The sequence below is a fragment of the Spermophilus citellus genome, assembly GCF_964194105.1.
Source record: "Spermophilus citellus genome assembly, chromosome: 17".
In the NCBI taxonomy this organism is placed as follows: Eukaryota; Metazoa; Chordata; class Mammalia; order Rodentia; family Sciuridae; genus Spermophilus; species Spermophilus citellus.
This window is the reverse complement of record NC_138199.1, coordinates 49577808-49599468: the sequence shown is the minus strand read 5'-3', so window position 1 is coordinate 49599468 and position 21661 is coordinate 49577808. Positions and strand designations below refer to the sequence as shown.

General features: G+C 36.7%; 1 protein-coding gene and 1 pseudogene across 7 annotated transcripts in view; one reads left to right on the top strand and one right to left on the bottom strand.

Annotated features, from left to right (window-relative positions):
- The window catches only part of SPOP (speckle type BTB/POZ protein), a 74758-nt gene that overhangs the window by 38551 nt on the left and 14546 nt on the right, over positions 1-21661 (bottom strand). Inside the window, exon 2 of one of the 6 annotated variants that reach the window (XM_081270466.1) lies at positions 10149-10194. The exons of the other annotated variants lie outside the window; for them this stretch is intronic. The gene's annotated coding sequence lies outside the window, so the exon portion shown is untranslated. The remainder of the gene's footprint in view (positions 1-10148; positions 10195-21661) is intronic. 6 annotated transcript variants of the gene reach the window in all.
- On the top strand, positions 15912-18207 carry LOC308636334 (U2 small nuclear ribonucleoprotein B''-like; annotated as a pseudogene). Its single transcript has 2 exons — positions 15912-15930; positions 17585-18207. The product of its transcript is annotated as a U2 small nuclear ribonucleoprotein B''-like (transcript).

Genomic DNA, 21661 nt, shown 5'->3' with positions numbered 1-21661 from the left:
GGATCTAGGCTTACTCTGATTTTAACGTGGACGAAATATTCCATCAAGGGTACGAGTGCTATCTGTATACTCAGACATACCTGTCATGTTACCCAGTAGGCAGTTTTGCTTACTGAATGATCCTTCTTTATGCCACTGTAATCACTGAATGGAGTTTGTTGCCTGCTCTTTGTCATATCATCCCCATATTTTATGCAGCAGAAAAAAAATGTTCCTATCTTAAATCTTTATTTAGAATAATGTCATATTCTTATTAAAACACTAACACCATGGAGTTTTGTTTTCCCTTCTACTCTGAACTCTGCTGTAAATTTTTTTATTTCTTAAGTCAAAAATAATTTTTTTCGAACCATAGTTGCCCTCTTGGGATATTTCATCTGCATACATAACAAGTTTTTATTGTTTCTGTAGGAGTCAGAATAAAATATAAAGAACTTTCTTCTTGAAGATATATTTTGTTTGCATGATTCTTCAAACAAATATTTTTTCTGACTATAAAAATAAAATGTGCTAATTTTTTACAAACTTAAAAAAATAGCAAGAAGTATAAAGGAAGCATGCACTCAGTCTTAATGTTATATATTGTCAAGTGGTTCTCGTAACAGTTATGCCAGTTTACACCACACCAGGAATATATGAGTGTTCTTGTCTCTTTTTGCCCTCAACAATATTGTTGTTATTAAAATAGGTGTTGCACATTTGTTAGGGGAAATATATAATTATGTTTGTATTATCTTTTTAGAAGTCTTCTTTTTTTTCTTCTGGTACCAGGGATTAAGCCCAGGAATGCCTAACTACTAAGCCACATCCCCAGCCCTTTTTATTTTGAGACAGGGTCTCTTTAAGTTACCCATGGCCTTGCTAAATTCTGAGGCTGGCTCTGAACTTGTAATCCTTCTGCCTCAGCCTTCCAAGCCACTGGGATTATAGGCATGTACCACCACACTGAACTTAATAAAACATTTCAAATCAATGAATTCAGGGAAATGGTAAAGTAGAAAAGCTTTAAAAACAACACAAAAGCAGGGAATGGTGATGCATGCCTGAATCCCAAGCTGAGGCAGGAGGATCCCAGTTCATGGCCAGCCCAGACAATTTACTAAGACCGTCTCAAAATAAAAAATAAAAGGGCTAGGGATGTGACTGAATAAAAGAGCATCCTTGAGTTCAATTCCTAATACCAGGGAAAAAAAATGTAAGTCAAAAACAAACAAAACTCAGAACATCAGAACTGTTTTTTTTTTTTTTTTTGAGATGGGTTTTGCTATTGTGCAGGTTGGCCTCAAGAACTCAAGAGATCCTCCTGGGCAAGCACAATGGGGCAGGAGGATCTTAAGTTCAAGGCCTGTCTCTGCATCTTAGAGGAGCCCTAAGAAACTTAGCGAGGCCCTGTCCAAAATAAAAAATATAGCGAAACACTGAACAACTTAGTGACTCTCTATAAATAAAATACAAAATAGGGCTGAAGATGTGGCTCAGTGGTCAAGTGTCCTGAGTTCAATTCCCAGTATCAAAATAAACAAACAAATATCTACATATTTATATTTGCATCTATATATCTCAGTAGTAAAGTGCCCCTAGGGTTAAATCCTCAGTACCTCCCACTGCCCCCCAAAAAGAGATCTTCCTTCCTCAGACTCTCCAGCAACTGGGACTATAGGTGTGTGCCACAATGCCCAGCCAGAGTAATATTTTATTTTATTGAATACTTTTTTTTTTTTTTTGGTACTGGGGTTTGAAGCCAGTACTACTGTACCACTGAGCTACACCCCAGTGCGCCCCCCCCTTTTTTGAGACAGGGTCTTACTAAGTAGCTTAGGACCTCGATAAATTGCTGAGGCTGCCCTCAAACTTGCCATCCTCCTGCCTCAGTCTTCCAAGTCACTGACTGGAATTACAGGCATGTGCCACTGTGCCCAGTGAGAGCAATATTTTAAACAGTCAATACTGTAGTCTAAATCAAAATTTTAAAAAGGCAATGAATTGTCCAAATTATCTTATTAGTGAAAATCCTATGTTGGTAAAATATTTTTCCTATAGTTGATGGGAATTATATAGCACTGAGGTTACTTAGGCAAAGGGAATAAAGAGACTTCATATACTTTAGTAAGAAAGCACTTCTTAAATAAAAATAATGCTCAGAAGCAATCCAACAGATCTTTGGAGAGACTGTAAATCCTTATAAGGAAACTGTTACCACAGAGCACCTTCTCTTTCCTCTCCACCATTCTAACTTCCTAAAGTAATTTGTCCTCCCTTTCCTCAATTTTATTTAATTATCTGTAAGGACCAATTCCTCCTCCTCTAATCATCTCAAATTTTAGTATCTGTAAACTCAAAGACAGATTTAAGAAAGAACACTTGAGACTTTTTTGTCCTTTGCTTTCTTGAAATAATTTAAGTCTTTTCTTTCAAATATGTTTTGTCCTCTCTCTTCCTTTTATATGTCCTGTTCCAAACTATTTTTTTTCCTCTTCCCTTCTCTCAATGACCAACTGTTTTAAACTGCCAGCATGCCTCTGGCATATTTATACTTTTCACTTAAAGGAAAAGATATTCCCAAATAAACCAAATAACATCCCACTCCACAGCCCGAAGGTAAAATAAAGCAGCAAAAAAGTTAAAAAGTAAAAAACACTACCCCTCCTTTTTTTGCTGCTTTTCATTTTAGCATTATGTCTAGAAATAAATTTCTGACTATCAAATAAGGAAGTAAAATCAAACTTGTACACTTTATTTTTATAGCATTTAAATTTATTCAGGGTCATCTGTTTCACAAATCCCTTTGACTAAGAATTATAAAGCCACTTAGAATACATCTATACAGTTGAGTACTACAGTCTAATGGAAACCACAACCTCAAAATTCACAGGAGACTTACAACCTGTGCACTCCCACCCCCAACCTTCTGGTCTCCTCTAAGGCCTTCCAAAGACCTTTTGCATTAAATGCTGCAGCTGTGTAACACACCCCTCAAAAGTAGCACTGTTTTCAAAGCTTCATGGTCTTCAGAGTTCTCTCACATTCTTGATCTTATTCGGGATTTTCAACAGTTCTACGAGGCATGCAGAGCAAGTATTTTTACAAATAAGGAAACAAAGATTTCTATTTGTCATGGTCACATGCGTATTAAGGGACTTGGGTTAGAATGCAAACCTTTTTAACTACTAATCCAGTACTTTTTAATTCTATGATTTGCTGATTCTTAGATCAAGTATAGTCTTTTATTCAACATGCAGAAATTGGAAAAATATGAGAAGACACATTGATATAATATAGCTTTCAATTCTGGTTTTAATTTTCAAGTGACAACTCTACAAATGCTTTTTAGTTCTAATGAATACTAAACACCCTTATTAATGGAGACCTCAGAAAAATCATTGATGGGTTTTTGCCTACTTCCAAGACTGAATCTTAGAAACAAACCCTATATCCTCTCCCCCAACCTCATCCTGCAGTACTGGGAAATTGAACTCAGGGACACTCCTCCACTGTCTTGCACCCCCAGACCTTTCTTTTATTTTTGAGATAGGGTTTCGCTCAGTTGCTGAGGCTGGCTTCAAATTTGGGATTCTCCTCAGCCTCCTGAGTTGCTGGGATTACCATGCCCAGCTAAGCCCTAATTCTTTTACAATGGCTTTTAATGCATTAGCACCTCATCATCTTTAATTTAAAAAATAAAACATCTAAACAAGCACAGTGGAGCCCCACCTATAATCCCAGCAACTCAGAAGGCTAAGGCAGAAGGATCCCAAGTTCTAGACCAGCCCTGCAACTTAGCATGACCCTGTCTAAAAAAAAAAAAAAAAAAAATTAAGAAGGCCTGGGGAGGTAGCTCAGTGGTAGAGTGCCCCTGGGTTCAATCTCTACTGCAAAAGATTAATTAATTAAAAAGTACTCTAACATGCTGGAGTAATTTTCTAGTCTGAGTTTCTAAGAAGCCAATGTCTTTCCACCCTAGAGATTTCTATCACTTTTTTGCCATAAGCCTATAGAATTAAAAAGCACAATTTCCACAATTCCTTAATTATATTCATTTGAGGTGTCTAAAATGACTAAAATTCTAACTGGCACTATCTTCAACCAAGATGCTCAAGCCAAGAACCCTATCTTTTTAATATTCTATCAATCAGCAAGACTTGTAAGCTGTGCTGCTTCTCAATTACCCATTTCTGTTCAAGCCACAGTTTTCTCTCACCTGACCAGATTTTACTGGTTCCTAACTGATCTCCCAGCTTCTTTTGCACCAATCTGTTCTCCACATAGCAGGCATAGGAAGCTTTTAAAATGTTAATCAAACTATGTACCTCCTCCATTTAACCACATTTAGAATAAAATTCAATGTCTTTAACTCTATAGGGTCCTCATAAAAGAGCTGTCTCATGATACCAAATTTATCACCTACCCCTGCCTCTTACTACTCACCTGACCAAACACACTACTGGCCTTCTTTCTAAACAAGCAAAGCTTGTTTCCATCTCAGGGACTTTACACACTCTTTCCTTCAGCCTGGAAGACTCTTCTAGATCTTCTCATTGCTGCCGCTTGTTATTCAGGCTTCAGTTCAAAAGTCACATCTTTGACCATAATCAAAATTATAACTACCAAAATAACTACCCTGCTCTTCTATGAATTTATTTCATATGAATTTACTCACTACACCATCTACAGTCTAGCCTGATAATCTTCTGGGTGCACTTAAAATAATGACTTCTATTCCTGCCGACTTGAGAACTAGAGCCTGTACAGTGGGGCTCTGTTAAGATAATGCCCATATATCAAGTCAGAAGCAGCTCCCTGGTCTTGTCTTTTTAGCACCCAACAGAATCTCTATCAAAATTTCTTTTTCCTTTGAGTATAAAGTTTTTAAACAAAGTCATACTCTAATATCTGAAAATTCTCCAATAATATTATTCAGGCCTTTCTTTTTGAAAACTGTAAAACCACATCTCTAGACTCTGCCTTTACTTTTTATTTGCCTTAAAAAATCACTAGTTTAGGGCTGGGAGTATAGCCCAGTGATAGAGAACCTGTCTAGTATGTACAAGACCCTGGGTTCAAACCCCAGAACTTTAAAAAAAAAAAAAAAGAAAAAAAAATAGCACCAGTTTTTCTGACTACTAAATCTTATTCTATTCAGTTCTCAGCACTGCAAAAAAAAAAAAAAAAAAAAAAAAAAAGAAAAGAAAAATCACTATTTTTTGCTCACTAAGTCTTATTCTGTAGGATATAGATAGTTTGTTTTCTTTTAATTAAACAAAAAACCTGATTATAATGGAACCAGAGAGCTGGGGTTATTTTCCAGAATGGAAACTGGCTTACAAATAGAAAAGGGTAGAGATATAAGGTTTTTTTTTTTTTTTTTTCTGGTGAGGTGTTTTTGTTGTTGTTGTTGTTGTTGCACTGGGAATTGAACCCAGGAGCACTAAACCACTGAACTACATCCCAAGCCCTTTTTTAATATTTCATTTAGAGACAGGGTGTTGCTGAGTTGCTTAGTGCCTCATGAAGTTGTGAGGCTGCTTTGAACTCACAATCCTCCTGCCTCAGTTTCTTAACCCCCCGGGATAATAGGCATTCTCCACTGTGCCCAGCGAGACATGAGTACTTTTAGAAATGAAAATATAAACAATACCATTTTAAATAAATATTTTATAGGGTTATAGTAAAAAAAATCAAGAAAACTGTTAATACCCCATGATTTTCCAGAAGTAAAAGACAAAGCTGATTTGAATAAAGTAAAAAAAATGAACTGAGGATGTGGTTTAATAGTAGAGAGCAGGCAAGTACAAGGCCTTAGGCTTGATCCCCACGCACCACCACCAAAAAATGTGTATTGTGAATAAAATAAAAGAAGTTCTTTCAATTGGACTACTCTTCAAGGACAAGGACTATACCCAGAGCATCTTGTATTATGCCTGGCACACAGAAGGTGCTTCATAAATGTTTGATGAATAAAGGAATTAATAAAACAAATCTAGAATTATATTTTGTTTTAGAGATCAGGAAACTGAACCCCAAACCAGAATAGTGGCTTGCCCAATGATGTATTTATTTCATGCAGAAGAGCAAAGACCAGAAGTCAGACTATCATTCCCCACAGTTTTGCTATAAAAAGGAGATGTTGGGCTCAAGAATTTCTTTCTTTTTTTAAAAAAAATCTTTATTTTGTTTGTTTTTATGTGGTGCTGAGGACTGAACTCAGTGCCTCACATGCGCAAGGCGAATGCTCTGCCACTGAGCCACAACCCCAGCCCCAAGGAATCAAGAATTTCAAAGTGAGTAAAATGAAAAATAATACATTAATGAGATACAATCAGGCTATAATTAAGGATGTCAGGCTCAATGACAGATAAACTGTAATAATTCAAGAAAGATATAGGTGAGGCACTATGTAGAATCAAGGAACCAACCAAATTTTCTGCATTACCAGAAAAGATACTAGAAACCAAAAAATACATGCAACATTAATACCCCCAACCTAGCTTTCCAGTTTTATCTAATGTGACCAAATTAAGTTATCTGTTCATATTAAGCCACCCAATTCCACTGCTCAGTCTACATCTATGACAAAATTAATTAAAGTGGGGCTGGGATTGTGGCTCAGAAGTAGAGTGCTTGTCTAGCATGCATGAAGCACTGGGTTCGATACTCTGCACCACGTAAAAATAAAGATATTGTGTCCACCTACAACTAAAAGATAAATGTTTAAAAAAATTAAAGTGGCTATACAAACTGGATTCCTTCTTAAGAATACAGAGTTACAAAGATAAATTTGCAAATCTATTTGTTCTTGGCTCCTACAACCTTTTCTCCTTCTCAACTCAACCAAACCTTTACTAATTAAAATGGCACAGAAAAATTAATTTGACTCTGATGTTCAATATGTGAAAGGTTTCTTTACTTCCTGAAAATTCTTTGCTTCAAAGCAGATTCTTTATGTCAGCCTAGTCAAATCATTATCAAATATTTAGAGTATTTTGAGATATGACTATGTATCAATTAAATTTTGGAAAAGTATGTTTTCTCCACCTATGCTAGTAGAAGAGTCACAAGTAGATTTTTAATTTCAAATCTAACAACTGATCTTAACATTAATAAATGGGTTTCTACTGCTTGAGCCCTAAACTCGATTAATCATAAAAAATATTCATTGAATGTAGTCTGAATGTCCAGTTCCATACTTATTTTATTTATTTATTTTTATGTGGTGCTGAGGATCAAACCCAGAGCCTTGCACTTGCTAGGCGAGTGCTCTACCACTGAGCCACAACCCCAGCCCAAAACATGAGGTTTACTTTTTTTTTTTTTTTAATGGTGCTGGGGATTGAACCCAGGACCTTGTGCATGCTAGGTCCTGAGCTATATCCCCAATAGTTCCATACTTAACTGTCAATCACCATAACCAATATATTTATTTATCTTTGGGGGTACCAGGGATTGAACTCAGGGGCACTCACCCACTGAGCCACATCCACAGCCGTTTTCTGTATTTTCTTTAGGGACAGGGTCTCACTGAGTTGCTTAGCAACTTGGTTTTGCTAAGGCTGGCTTTGAGCTTGGGATCCTTCTGTCTTAGCCTCCCAAGCCTGGCCCCATGACCAACTTCTTTGGATGGTTTGAATGCAAAAATGTTTCTAGTCTGGAAGAGTTAAAAGAACTTTCATATGTTCAAGAACTGAGAGCTTCTCCTCAATACATAAAATTTCCTTCTTTAAGCAATTTCCCACCATCTCTTTTATTTTTTTATTTTTTAGTTATAGTTGGACATAATACCTTTATTTTATTTATTTTTGTGTTGTGCTAAGGATTGAATCCAGTGCCTCACATGTGCTAGGCGAGTGCTCTACCACTGCGCCACAACTCCAGCCACTTTCCACCATCTCTTACAGATAATTTTGCCTTTAAATAGCAAGCCATTTAGATACCACAAGACTTTCTTAGCCATCTATTCACCCCTAGACACTGATGGAAAAAAAACACAATAAAAATCAATTTTAAAAATACAGAATAGTCAGCTAGATATTTAAATCAAACAGGGAATCTCCAGACTCTAGATACAAATTCATTCAAATAAATACTTCAAAGTTTCATACATAAATTCATTTTTAAGGTATTGAGTACTTCAATGTTCTAAAATGTGGGAAGAGTTAACATTTTATCATTACTGCCAGAGGTTGTTACTCTAAGAATTGTCTTACAAAGGTCAACTTTTTATTGGGTCTTCCAAAATCAATTCTTCACCATGAGAAATGGACATCAGTTAAATAAACTCAGAATAAGAACAAAACAAGTCAATACATTCATAAGCTACTGCTATCCTTGGGACCTGAATTCTAGTGCAATCTTAGCTAAATCTAATTTTTCTTTCTTTCTTTCTCTCTCTCTCTCTCTCTCTCTCTCTCTTTCTTTTTTTAAAATATTTTCCCTTAGTTGTTGATAGATCTTTATTTATTTATAGTGGTGCTGAGAATACAACCCAGGGCCTCACCCATGCAAGGCAAGTATTCTACTGCTGAGCCTCAGTCCCATCCCTAAATCTAAATTTTCTCATCTGTAAATTAAAGGCACAACTGTATAAGAATGTCTAAAGTCATAACCAGTGCTAAAGCTCTAATGCTTTGGAAAGACTGTTAAAATTTTATCTCTCTTCGTATGTTCTTTTAAAAAACTAAAACCAGCACACACACAACATAATTCAAAAATTACAGGAAGCTTTAATTGAAAAATAAGTTTCCTCCTAGACTCCTGAGTCCCTCCAAAGCCTAAAACAACCACTGTTTGTTTTGTATCCTCAAAAAAATAAAAATTAAAAATTAAAAAAAAAATAAAAATAAATAAACAAAAAAGGCATGTACCAGCAAATTCCCTGTAGGCCATACATATACTTATTCTTTCTAAAGGTTGTAAAGAATTCTACTGCACCATGCTGTGTGGTTTCCAGATTTTTTTTGGGGGGGGGGGCTGGGGGGGTTAGGGTGGAGGGGTAGTTATTGGGGATTGAACTCTGGGGCACTCAACCACTGGGCCATATCCTTAGCTGTATTTTGTATTTTATTTAGAGACAGGGTCTCACTGAGTTACTTAGCTCCTGGCTTTTTTGCTGAGACTGGCTTCCTGATCCTCCTGCCTCAGTCTCCACAGCTGCCGGGATTTCAGGCCTGCGCCACCACACCTGGTGGTTTCAGATTTTTCTCACAAACTATGCGGCAAACAAGTGTACCTGTGCATGAAATACAAGTGGTTGTTGAAGCACTAGACAGGAAAGCCTGGTATCAGGAACTCCCAGCAGTAACCCTGCTGGTTTGAGAAGGCCTGTTTCACATGGCGTCCTGCCTAGTTTTATCTTAAGCTCTAGCACAGCACTTGAGATGGGCATGACCTACTAAGAGCCAAACAGCCTGTTTCCCCCCCACCTATATCCTATTTTCTGTGAAAAAGCAAGCACCTAGAGAAGACTCCTCCCACACTGAAACTTTATATCTACTCTTTTTTTTTTTTTTTAATATTTATTCTTTAGTTCTCGGCGGACACAACATCTTTGTTGGTATGTGGTGCTGAGGATCGAACCCGGGCCGCACGCATGCCAGGCGAGCGCGCTACCGCTTGAGCCACATCCCCAGCCCTATATCTACTCTTGATATATACCGCTATAAATAAGGCAAGTGCACCAAAACCCATTTCCCTCTCTGATTGGCTTAACCTGGCACTGCCCCTGTTCTGTAAAACATATTTCTGGTCTTTTGTGGCTGTATCTTGGTTCTACTTTCGTAGCTTTTATTTCAGAGTCAGCCCAGACCTCCAATGGGAACCTGTTCCCTCACCCATGCAAGACATGAGTGAGATACCTGAACAAAAAAGTACAAGGAGGCCCAAGAACCTGCACACTTTATTTTGATAGATACTTCTAACTGCCCTCCAAAGTTATCAATATATGCTTCTAATGTGATTCCCCACTGAGCATCTACCTCTTAGTTCACTATCCATTCAGGATAGACAGAGAGAATTAAAAAAAAAAAAAAAAAAGAATGGGTACAAACATGCAAAGTACAAGAAACATCGAGATTTAGACTTAAACAAAAAACAGCCACATCTTTTATTGACAAACTCCAACCAAAAATATAGCAAACATAATATATGGTACTTGCCTGCTGGTTGCTTACAAGATTTAAGTGTTGATATTTCCTTGTGGTGCTTGTAAAAAAAGATATTGACAGAAAATAAATTTCTATTCACAGAATAGGCAAACAATTTATATTGTAAATTCTATGAAACTCCACAAAAAGTCCAGTTCTGTCTTACATCAGAATGTGGATTTAATAAGGTGTATTGCAGGCTGGGGCTGTAGCTCAGCCAGTGGTAGAAGGCGTGCACAGCAGGCTTGAGACCCTGGGTTTAATCCACAACATTGCAAACAAGCAGTGGCTAAATTCCTCCACATATAATCTGTCCGCTTTCAGAGAATGTTATCAGCACACATAAAAGTAAACTTAGTTCCTTGTCTTTGTCATTGACAAGATTCCCATTAAGTCAACTGTGTATCCCCAAATTAAAAAGGATAGTGCATGATATCAGACCTGATAAATGTGTTAATGAAACACACAAGAAGCAGCTCTTAGAATGATTTTACATTTTTAAATTAAACAAGTGGTACAGATACCCAGTAAACAACTTTTAAATTAATTCATAGTATCCACTTTGGAAATTATCATCTTAATTTTACAGAAAGTATTTGCAAAGGACCATGTAAACAACAGGCAACTCTAAGAGTGTGGGTGTGGGTGGGTTCCCATGATCTCCTAAAATCAAAATAAATATACACAAAGTTCCCATTTTACTTTCCTGTAACTATTACATTTATTACAACTTCAACTGTATCATGCAAAATTTAAAGATATTTTGTCCTTACATTGAAATGTGAAAAAAATGCATATTACAGAATCAGAGCCAGGCAGTGGCACAAGCTGGAATCCCAGCAGCTCAGGAAGCTAAAGCAGGAGGATCACAGGTTCAAAGCCAGCCTCCGCAACTTAGTGAGGCGCTACGTATCTCAGTGATATCCTGTCTCTAAATAAAAATATAAAAAAGGACTGGGGATGTGACTCAGTAGTTACGCTCCCACTGGTTCAATCCCAGTACCTGCTTCCCCACTCCAAAAAATAAACAAACAAACAAAAAACAAACAAACAAACAAAAACAGAGCTGTGTGCAATGGTGCACGCCTATAATTCCGCAGGCTCAGGAGGTTGAGGCAGGGGGATGGTGAGTTCAGCAATGGTTAGGCACTAAGTAACTCAGTGAGACCCTGTCTCTAAATAAATACAAAACAGGGCTGGGATGTGGCTCAGTGGTTGATTGCCCTGAGTTCAAGCTTCAGTTACTCGCACCTCAAAAAAAAAAAAAAAAAAAAAAAAACCCAGAATCAGGGAAACATACATCCAATTTGTATGTTTTCAGCAGACATTCCTTTAAATTTATAAGTGAAAAAATAAAATTTATGAACTCATAAGACTTCTCACCATATTCTTTCCTCACTCACATAAACCAGATGCATCCAATATTAAATCTCTTGAGAAAACTAAGCTCCCAGTGATCACTAAAGCACAAGCCCTATGATTTTAGGCATTAACAGGAAGCACTCAGAATCAAGGCCAACCTTAAAAACCTACACATAAAACTAGCCAATCAGGATCGTAGGCCAGAAATATCTTTCAAAAAGAAGGTTTGTCTTCTAGCTCTTACTATAACTATGCCACAAATTATTGTCAGGGCTCAGCTGAAGATATTGGGCTCACAGCAAATAGTTCTAGGCATCCAATAGGATATCAATAGAAAAGGAGAGGAAGTGACATTAACAGGATGAAAAGTCAAATAAGGGTTATTTGGTAAGGGTCCTACCCATGATATAAATAAGTCCTTACCTGCAGGTATATGGGTAGGCCCTTCAAGACTGATTGTAACTGAAAAATTATGAAAGTCTTCTAGATGCTAACAAATTCTACTTACCAGAGTTCAATGTCCAGTTTATCAGACTGAACTACACAGGTAAGTGGATAACATTTTTAAGTAAAGAATTTTCAAGTGAAAATTTTACACCAAAGAAAAAAATCTCAATCATACAAAAAAGAGGTAAGCCTCAAACAACACTATCCACTCTTTCCAAGATACATAAGAATGTGTTTCTTGGATTAGAGATTAGTATAATGTGGCAATGGACCAATGACTACTTGAAACTAGTCCAAAAGTCAAATCCAAAGACACTCAATTTAACACACAGCTTGCCAATTAACACTGTCAAGAACAAACTGAAGCAATGTTTGGTTGGGTTGCTATGTTAAATGCAAACTATTATGACATAAAAGAGAACCATTAATAGGTCATTATTGGTTGCAGACATGTAACTAAAGTACACACTCATTGGTTATTGACATTGCAACCAGAATATTTTATCCAATCAGATCATGTGATGCAAATAACTTTCAAATTCAGCTTCAAAATTGATGTCCAACATTCTTGAGACTTTCATATTACTTGTAATTAACCCAATCACTTCTACAGATAATTTACGTCTATAAACTTTGACTTTTAAAATTGATGTTCATTTAGCTAATTCACAATGTCTTTATATTGTAGTTGGCAAAAGATGATACTTTTATTCTTTACTCTGGAATGAAACTATGATCTTTATTTCAGTTCCTGCCATAGCTAAGGTTAAAAATCTTATTCAAGAGGAAATTTCAAAAAAAAAAAAAATTAAAACAAAACTCAGATTTGTATGGTAAAGTCATTCACAATTTGTTTGGAAAAAGAGTAGAATTAGTACTGTGCCTTTCAGTCTGAGGACTCTTCAGGTCCTTTCTTGCTTGCTTAAGTACTGATGACCAAGTAAAAGAAAAACTGACAAAATAAAACTCAACACTTACTTATTTGCAAACATGGTCACAGTACTGTTGGAAAAGCCTAGATAATTTTGTTAAAATGAGGTTTTTGCCAGGCATTGTGATGTGCACTTATAATCCAAGAGACTGGGGAGGCTGAAGCAGGAGGATCACAAGTTGGGAGGCCAGCCTCAGGAAATTAGTAAGGTCCTAATAAGCAACTTAGTGACATTCTGTCTCAAAATAAAAAATGAAAAGAACTGGGAATGTGGTTCAGTGGTTAAGCAACCCTGGATTCAATCCCCAGTACCAAAAAAATAAAATTAAATAAATAAAATAAAATGAGGTTTTTGCATTACAAAAAGACCTACCCATATATTGTTAAGAGTGCAAAGAGTAGATCATCCACAGAATTCTGGGATAAAAACTCTAGATGCATTTTTTACTTTTTTTCGGGGGGGGGGGGGCGGTGCTGGGAATTGAACCTAGGGCCTTGTGCACGGGAGGCAAGCACTCTACCAACTGAGCTATATCCTTGTTTATTTAAAATTTTACATACAGTAAAATTATACTTTCTGGTGTACAGTTCTGCGAATTAAAAAGAAAAGATTTCTACCAAGTCAAAAGCAGGCAAAACAAAATCTAAAAGGTTAAGCAAGGATTTACTGAAAAGAAATAATGGTCCTTTTCTTTTGATCCTGCCTTCTAGCCACTCTTCAATTATCATTTCATTGATTTCTATGCCTGCTTATCTCTTCTGTACCATAAACCAACTTTCTACTACTAAACATCTCAACATGGCTATCCCATAAACATATGAAACTCAACAAGTCCAAAATGATAGCCCTACTTCCTCCCACAAACTGATTATTTTTCCAATGATTCTATCATTCATTCAAGTGTTCAAACTAGAAACCTAGGAGTCAGCGTCAATTCCCCACCCCCCTCCCTATACACTCTTCTACTTCCCGTCCCACAATGCAGTCATCACATCTTACCAATTTTACCTCAGAAATACATCCCAAACCCATATTTCTCTTCATTCCACAACCACAAGCAGTCAAGTCCCTGATATTAGCACACTGCAGTATTACTTTAATTGCTATATTTTCTTTTTCTATTCCTACAAACAGAATAAATTATTTTTTGCTGACATCTTTTGAGTATGTTTTCTCTCCCCAGAATGCCTCTCCCTCATCTTTGTAAACTCTGATCTCTCCAAACAGAATTAAATACTTCCTTCTCAATCTCTGTGTGTAGATTTCTTGCTGTTGTAATTATTTTTCTTTCCCACTAGACTGAGAGTCCCTGGAGTGCACTTGCTATGTTATATTAACCAAGGTAAGCCAGGTGTCTAGGAAGTGTCTTGCAAATAGTAAATGCTTGAAAAAAGAATGAGTGATTCTAACACGATCCAAATGAAATGGCATCAAGGATTTTATTTCTCTTAGATAAGATTCCATGCTACCAGTAGACTTTCCCCCACCCCCGCCCCACTCTGCCCCACCATGCTGGGGACTAAACCCAGGATCTCTGTGCATGGTAGGTACGCACTCAACCACTTATAATCCCCAGCCCCACCAAGTGATCTGTTCATTTGTATGGTACAGTATGTTTCCTAGCTGTAAAATCTCAGGAACATTACTTAAGAACCTTTCTGTGCCACAGACTCCTCATCTATAAAATACAGATGAGATTATCCTCCTCTTTAAGGTTATTCTGAAGATTAAATGAGTTCAACACAGGTAAATGCCTGACACATGGTAACTTGCTCAGTAAATATTAGATATTCTTCCTTTTAAAGTAGTATCTTGACTCTAGAAAGGGAATGGACAGTAATGACATATTTTCTAGGCCATGGAAAAGACTACCTCTCAAAACATATTAATAAGGGCTGGGGTTGTGGCTCAACAGTAGAGCGCTCGCCTAGCACGTGCGAGGCACTGGGTTCGATCCTCAGCACCACATAAAAATAAATAAATAAAATAAAGATATTGTGTCAACTAGAACTAAAAAAATTTTTTAAAATACATTAATAAAATGACATTCTGTCAGCTCCTGTGAATAAGCTATTTTAACTGACACCAATCAATTCTAGTGACACTGAAGCAACTGAAGTTACCAACAAAATTGAAGAATGAAGCCTGAATCTTAAAGATCTCACCAAGTTAATGGCATCCTGAGACAGCCTGTCAGAAGAGCTAGTTGGTTACCTTGTGACACCTTACCTCAGTTCTCTTTAAAATGTACTATTTTGGTCAAAAGTAGTAAAATTTATTGAAAAGAATGTTACATTAGGAGAGAAATACACAAAGCATGCCATTAACTAGCTTTGATTATGTACTTTACAGAGCAAGTCCTTGAATTTAAGAAAGTACTAGTCAGTTCTCAATTATTCGTATTAAGGGAGGTAAAAAGTGATATGAATAATTCAAAACATATAGTAAAAAGAAATCCTTAACACATTTTACTTTTGAATACACTGTCATTTCTTCTAAAGATTTACATCCAAATTATCTTTTGTCTGAACTTATAATAATTATTTACATAGTCTGGACATACATTAAAGATATCATGGGACTGAATTGAACATAAAACAGGAAGCCAACCTGAGAAAATTTTGAGGGATAATTTACATGAGGATAATGTTAAAACTGACTATTATGTAATAATCCCTCTTGACCTCACAGCATCCTCTTGTGGCTCTTAGCCATAACATTCTTTCATCTGAATAACTGTCATTCTGAAATAAAAGATGAGAACTGAATTTCTAAAGGTGAATCAATCTAAATCTGCAAGGCCATTACAGAATCATTCAGTTGAGGATTTTGCTTCCACAGATATGGGGTTATATTTTACCTACAGAGCTAGAAGTGGGTACCAACCTGATCACAGGCCAACTTAATTCATAAAATCAAGATATTATTCTTCAACAGTTATGTAATAATCTCAGTGTCAGAAAAGGACTTCAGAGACTACCTTGCCTAAACTCTTTGATTTTATAGAAGACACTAAGATCCACAAAGTTGCAACATGTCTACTGAATTACATGGTAAAATAAATACGTATTATTGGAAAGTTTGTTATTTTAATAATTTACACATAAATAAATGACCCTTCAGGGGCTGGGGTTGTGGCTCAGCAGTAGAGCACTCACCTAGCATGTGTGAGGCACTGGGTTTGATCCTCAGCACCACGTAAAAATAAATAAGTGTATGAAAATAAATAAATACATAAATAAATGACCCTTCTCCTACATTTCTTGTAAAAAGTTACTTTAATATATCTAGTTTGCTTAAAATGAGGCCATATCTACACATCTGCTTTATCTTATAGTTCCATACTGCACAACTTAAGATGTTGTAAAAATAAAAGCAGTCAGACACACCTGTAATCACAGAAGCTCAGGAGGCTGAAGCAGGACAATCAAAAGATTGAGGCCAGCCTCAGTAACTTAACGAGGCCCTAAGCAACTTAGTGGACACTGTCTCAAAGTTTAAAAAAAAAAAAAATCAAAAGGGCTGGGGATGTGACTCAGCGGTAAAGCCCCTCCTGGGTTCAATCCCCAGTACAAAAAAAATAAGAAAATATTAAAAAAATAAAATAAAAATAAAAGCAATCATCTGGGATCTAACTTCACTCCCATACATGCTTTTCCACTACATCATAACATAAACTCTCCTCTCCACAATTAGCTGACTCTAACTTGTTGGTCAGCTCATTCATATTACTATATCCCTTTCTCATTTATTCATACCCTCTGAAAGCCAAGAAGATCCTCCTACCTCTTATCTGAATACTATATTTCCAGATTCAGATCAAGCTCTACCCTGTCACCCCAGTACACTCTGAATTCCAATCGTACTTACTGTCACCTTCTTAGCAGTTAATAATTATTACTTAGAACCCATGAGCTGACAACGAACATAGGATGCTCAGACTTATAATCCTTCAGTATATGTCTTTCTTTATCCCAAATTTTTTTTTTTTTTTTTTTTTTTTTTTTTTGCAGAGGGGAGAGGATGCAGGGGAGTACTGGGATTGAACCCAGGGGCACTCTACCACTTACCCATATCCCCAACCCTTTTTATTTTCTATTTTGAGACAGGGTCTCACTAAATTGTGGAGTCACTAAATTGGCTTGAGTCACTGAGATTACAGGCATATGCCATAGCAGCTGGCCTTAAATTCTCTTGATGGATCTAATGAGACATAGGAATAAGTACTTTGAAAAAACACAATTTGTCAGATGGTAAGAACAGTTACTATAAGAATGTAACTTTTCCTTTATTAAAAAGTTCTTTCTGGGGCTTCTATAGCTAGTTGATAGAGTGCTTGCCCTGCATGCACAAGGCCCTGGGTTCAATCCCTAGCACCACACACAAAAAAAAGTCCTTTACTTAAAAAAAAAAAAAAAAATTAAAAAGTCCTTTACTGATGATAAATCTTTTCAACTATAAAAATATCTAAGGAGTGGGCTGGGATTGTGGCTCAGCGGTAGAGCGCTTGCCTCACACTTGTGAGACCCTGGGTTCAATCCTCAGCACCACATAAAAATAAACAAAATAAAGATACTGTGTCAATGTATAACTTAATAAATAAATAAATAATATCTAAGGAGTGAAGGCCTTAGGTGGACTGGAGTGACTTGTACTTCATAGTTGCTGGGGCTACTGGGCTGGCCCACCTCTTCACTGTTTGAACAGAAGCAGATGGGGCACTAAAGCTACTTGAAGAACCTAACCCAAACTTCAATATTAAGCCAAATCATAAATTTATATCAACAATATGAATGACAAAATTAAGAACTGAAGAGATCTCTATATGAGAGGGCAGGGCTCTATTTAAGGAACTGAGCTCATTTACAAATGCTTTGAGACAGTTACAAGGATTTCCATTTTTATGGTAAACCAATGTGAATCCAGTATGCAAAAACAGATTCTGATACGATATTTAAAATATGAGGCACTTTTTGCTGACAAAGAAAAGAAAAAAGCCAAAACTGGAACAGACTGCAACAACTGCAAACAAAAAGCCTGATCGGGAAATTCCAAATTCAGCTAACACCCAAGGAAATTCAACACCAAATCCTCAGATTCCTGATTACCCTCAAAACTATATTTTATTCCTTAATAATTTACCAGAAGAGAAGAAGATGATGTTATCCATGCTGTTTAATCTGTTCCCTGGTTTTAAGGAAATACAGTCTGATACTTGGAAGGTATGACACTGCTTTTGTCAATTTTGAAAATGACAAGCAGGCTGGAGATGCCAGGGGTGGTTTAAGATCACCCTATCCCATGCTATGATCAACTATGCCAAGAAATAACACTTGGGATAGTCATTTTTAATGGACTTGATGTTATCCACAGTGTTTGCTTTGATAACATTTAGTCAAGTCGTTCAAGGTGGGGGATAAGTGAAAGTGAAATTTTTGCGAAGGACTTAAAAAAATTCATCCACTCTTTCTTTAACCTTAGTGAACTATGAGATACAAAGGCCTTAATTTTGTACAATAAACTTTTCTTTATATCCTATACAAAAAAAAAAAAATCTAAGGAATGATTGAGAAAAAAATGTAACGTTGCACACTCTTTAACACAGTAGTGCCACTTCAGCAGTTAAGTCTAAGGAATCAATGTGACCAGCGTATATAGATTTATGTACAAGGCTATTCGTGACAGCATAATTTATCTAAACAAAAACTATAGAAGTTCCACAATATGCACTTGGACAAATAAAATATGATGGCTCCGTACAACAGATTCTATGTAGTCACTTTAAGAGATTTTTCTTTTTTTACTGGCATGAAAAAATACACTGATAAACAACACATGCAAATACACATTTAGAGAAATACCCAATAATATTCAGAAAAATGTTAACTATAATAAATTGTCTGGGGTTGGGGTTGTAGCTCAGTGGTAGAGTACTTGCCTATGTGAGGCACTGGGTTTGATCCTCAGCACCACGTAAAAATAAAGATATTGTGTCCATCTATAACTAAAAAAATATTTTAAAAAAGAAACTGCCTGGTTGTATTTGGGGCAATTTTTTTTTTACTTTTTTTCATTATATGTTTCTATTTTTTCCATGAATTATTTTATAATCAGAAAATGAAAACTTTTATTATGAAAAAATACTGTGTAAGTTTTTAAATTACATGAAGTTCTTTTTAAAAATCTGTATACAGTGTATTACTCCCATTTACTACAATCACCACCACTCAGAGTGCCAAATTCGCTTATTAAGAGTTATAACCCCACTGGGCATGGTGGCACAGGCCTGTAATCCCAGTAGTTCAGGAGCCTGAGGCAGGAGGATCATGAGTTCAAAGTCAGCCTCAGCAAAAGCGAAGTGCTAAGCAACTCGGTGAGACCTTGTCTCCAATACAAAATAGGGCTGGGGATGTGGCTCAGTGATTTGAGTGCCTGAGTTTAATCCCCAGTACCAAAATAAAAAAAAGTTATAACTACTAAAAAATATGTCAAAACTGATATGTAACTAAATTCCCTGTTGTCATTATATTGATTCTTCAAGCCAGAAATTTCTGAAATAATTTATGATAACTTTCCCTGAAGGAAGTTTCTACTTTATGGAGAAGATATTTCCCTAAGTGGTAAACATGATAGATGGCAATGAGTCAAGTCATCACCAAGTCAAATTATATTCCAAACGTCAACCATCACCACCACCACATCATCACAGATGACCAAGGTTCAGGGAACCACCACTGCTTTGGTACCTCTAGTCAACAGATTTAGAGTACTGGGGTGCCCAATACTTGGTGTCTTTGGGTTTGGATTTCAATTTAATAAGTTTCCAGAGCCATTCCATTTCAGATGCTCATCCATACTCCAATTCCTCAGCAAGGATCTCTTGGACTTCCTCCACTTCCCAGATACTAACTTCTGGATTATGTGTGCATTTCTAAGCCCCTACCAAGAGGAAGGGAAGAGTCAATATGAGAAAACAAAGTGTAAAAGTCCCAAGAGAAGACTTGAATGGATATACTAGAATAAAAAAGGCAGTAAGCTTATACATGGCAACCAAAGGGAAACACTATTATGTAAGACAAAGGCAAGGACCATACAATAGAAGGCCTAAGAAGTCATAATGAAGAGTGGATGTTGTCATTTTCATAAATCTTGCTGTTCCCATGGTGCATCAATTGTACATAAAAGTTTCATTTTCAACGTATGAAAATGAATTTCTAGAGCTGTTTCAAACCTCACCTCCTTTTCCCAAAATTCAGTATGAAAGATCCAACTGCTTGCCTGCTGGAGGGGATCTCTGTCCTAAAGGGCAACACATCCAAAACCAAGTGCACTTTTTTCTCCACAGCAGCTCATTCTGACTGGTTTATATCTGCTAATAGACCCATCAATTCATCCAAGCTTGACATCTTGATGTTATCTTTATTTCCTTGCCTACTGCCCACCCCCACTGAATACAGGTTCCACAGGTCCTTAAAATCCCCAACCTACTCCTTCATTTCCAGTTCCACTGACATTATCCTAGTTTATGCTAGCACCAATTCTTCTTCTGATTACTGGAATAGGCTAGCTAGTTTCCACACCTCCACTTCTTTCTCCATCAAATTTAGCCCATATGATGTCATTAAGACAATTTAAAGACCATCAATAAGCATATGATATACAAATTTATTACCTCAAGCTCTGCTTTCACTTGAAGCTCCACTCACAGATCTGCCTACTCAACATATTTATACTTAGCTTTATTTGTATCTAAAATTGAACTCCTGATTTCTGATCTTCCCTCCAAATCCCACACCTACTTCTCCCATTCCTCTTTATCTCCCACCCCCATCTCAGTAAGTGACACCTCTACCCATCCAGTTGTTTGAGCCAGAAACCTGGGAGTCATTCTTGACACTTTTCTTTTCCTCAATCCCCACATTCAATCTATAATTAATCTTTAACATACTTCTCAAATATATGTACTTCTCTCCATCTCTTACCTCCTGAGTCCCACCAGCAGTTTCTAGTTTAAGTGGTACGAGTGCAGCCCAGGTATGAGTTTTTAAGCTCCACAGGTGATTCTAACACTACAGGATTTGGACTTCACTGTTATATAGGAGTCAACTTCTTTGACTTAATATCTACTACTTTCCCCTTGTTCACTTAACTCTAGCTATACTGGACTTGCTGGTTCCTTGAACAGGCCAGGCTTATACATGCCTCATGGCTTTTGCCCTCACTGAGGCCTCTACCTAGAGTGCTAGTTCACTCTTCCTCTTTCTACAGACCTTTACTCAAACATTACCTTTGTAGTGATTTTGAAAGGCCTTCCTTCACTATTCTACCTAACAATGCAACTCCTACTCCCACCCAATATTTCCTATCAATTTCTCTTCTTGGGACTTGTGATCACATTTTAACATACCACATACTTTATTGAATCCTTTGCTGCCTGAATATGAGCTCCATGAGAGAGGGATTTTGTCTGCTTTGTTCTTTAACTATATTCCCAGGACCCAGAACAGCATCTGGTACCTAGTAGAAACTCAATATTTAATGTCTCAGCAAGCTTTCTCTGGCTCCCCAAATTAAATTTAATCTCCCCCCATTATCCTATTAGTAATTTATCCCATTCCTTCATACCATTTATAATTTATAGTTGTGTTTATTTGCTGAAACTCCTCTCCTAAACTGCAAATTCTGAGTAGAAATTTTCTGTTTAGGTGGCCATTATATATACCTTGGCTCATGCTTACATGGTACAGAATAACTATTCAAAAACTAGTCAATAATTAATAAATA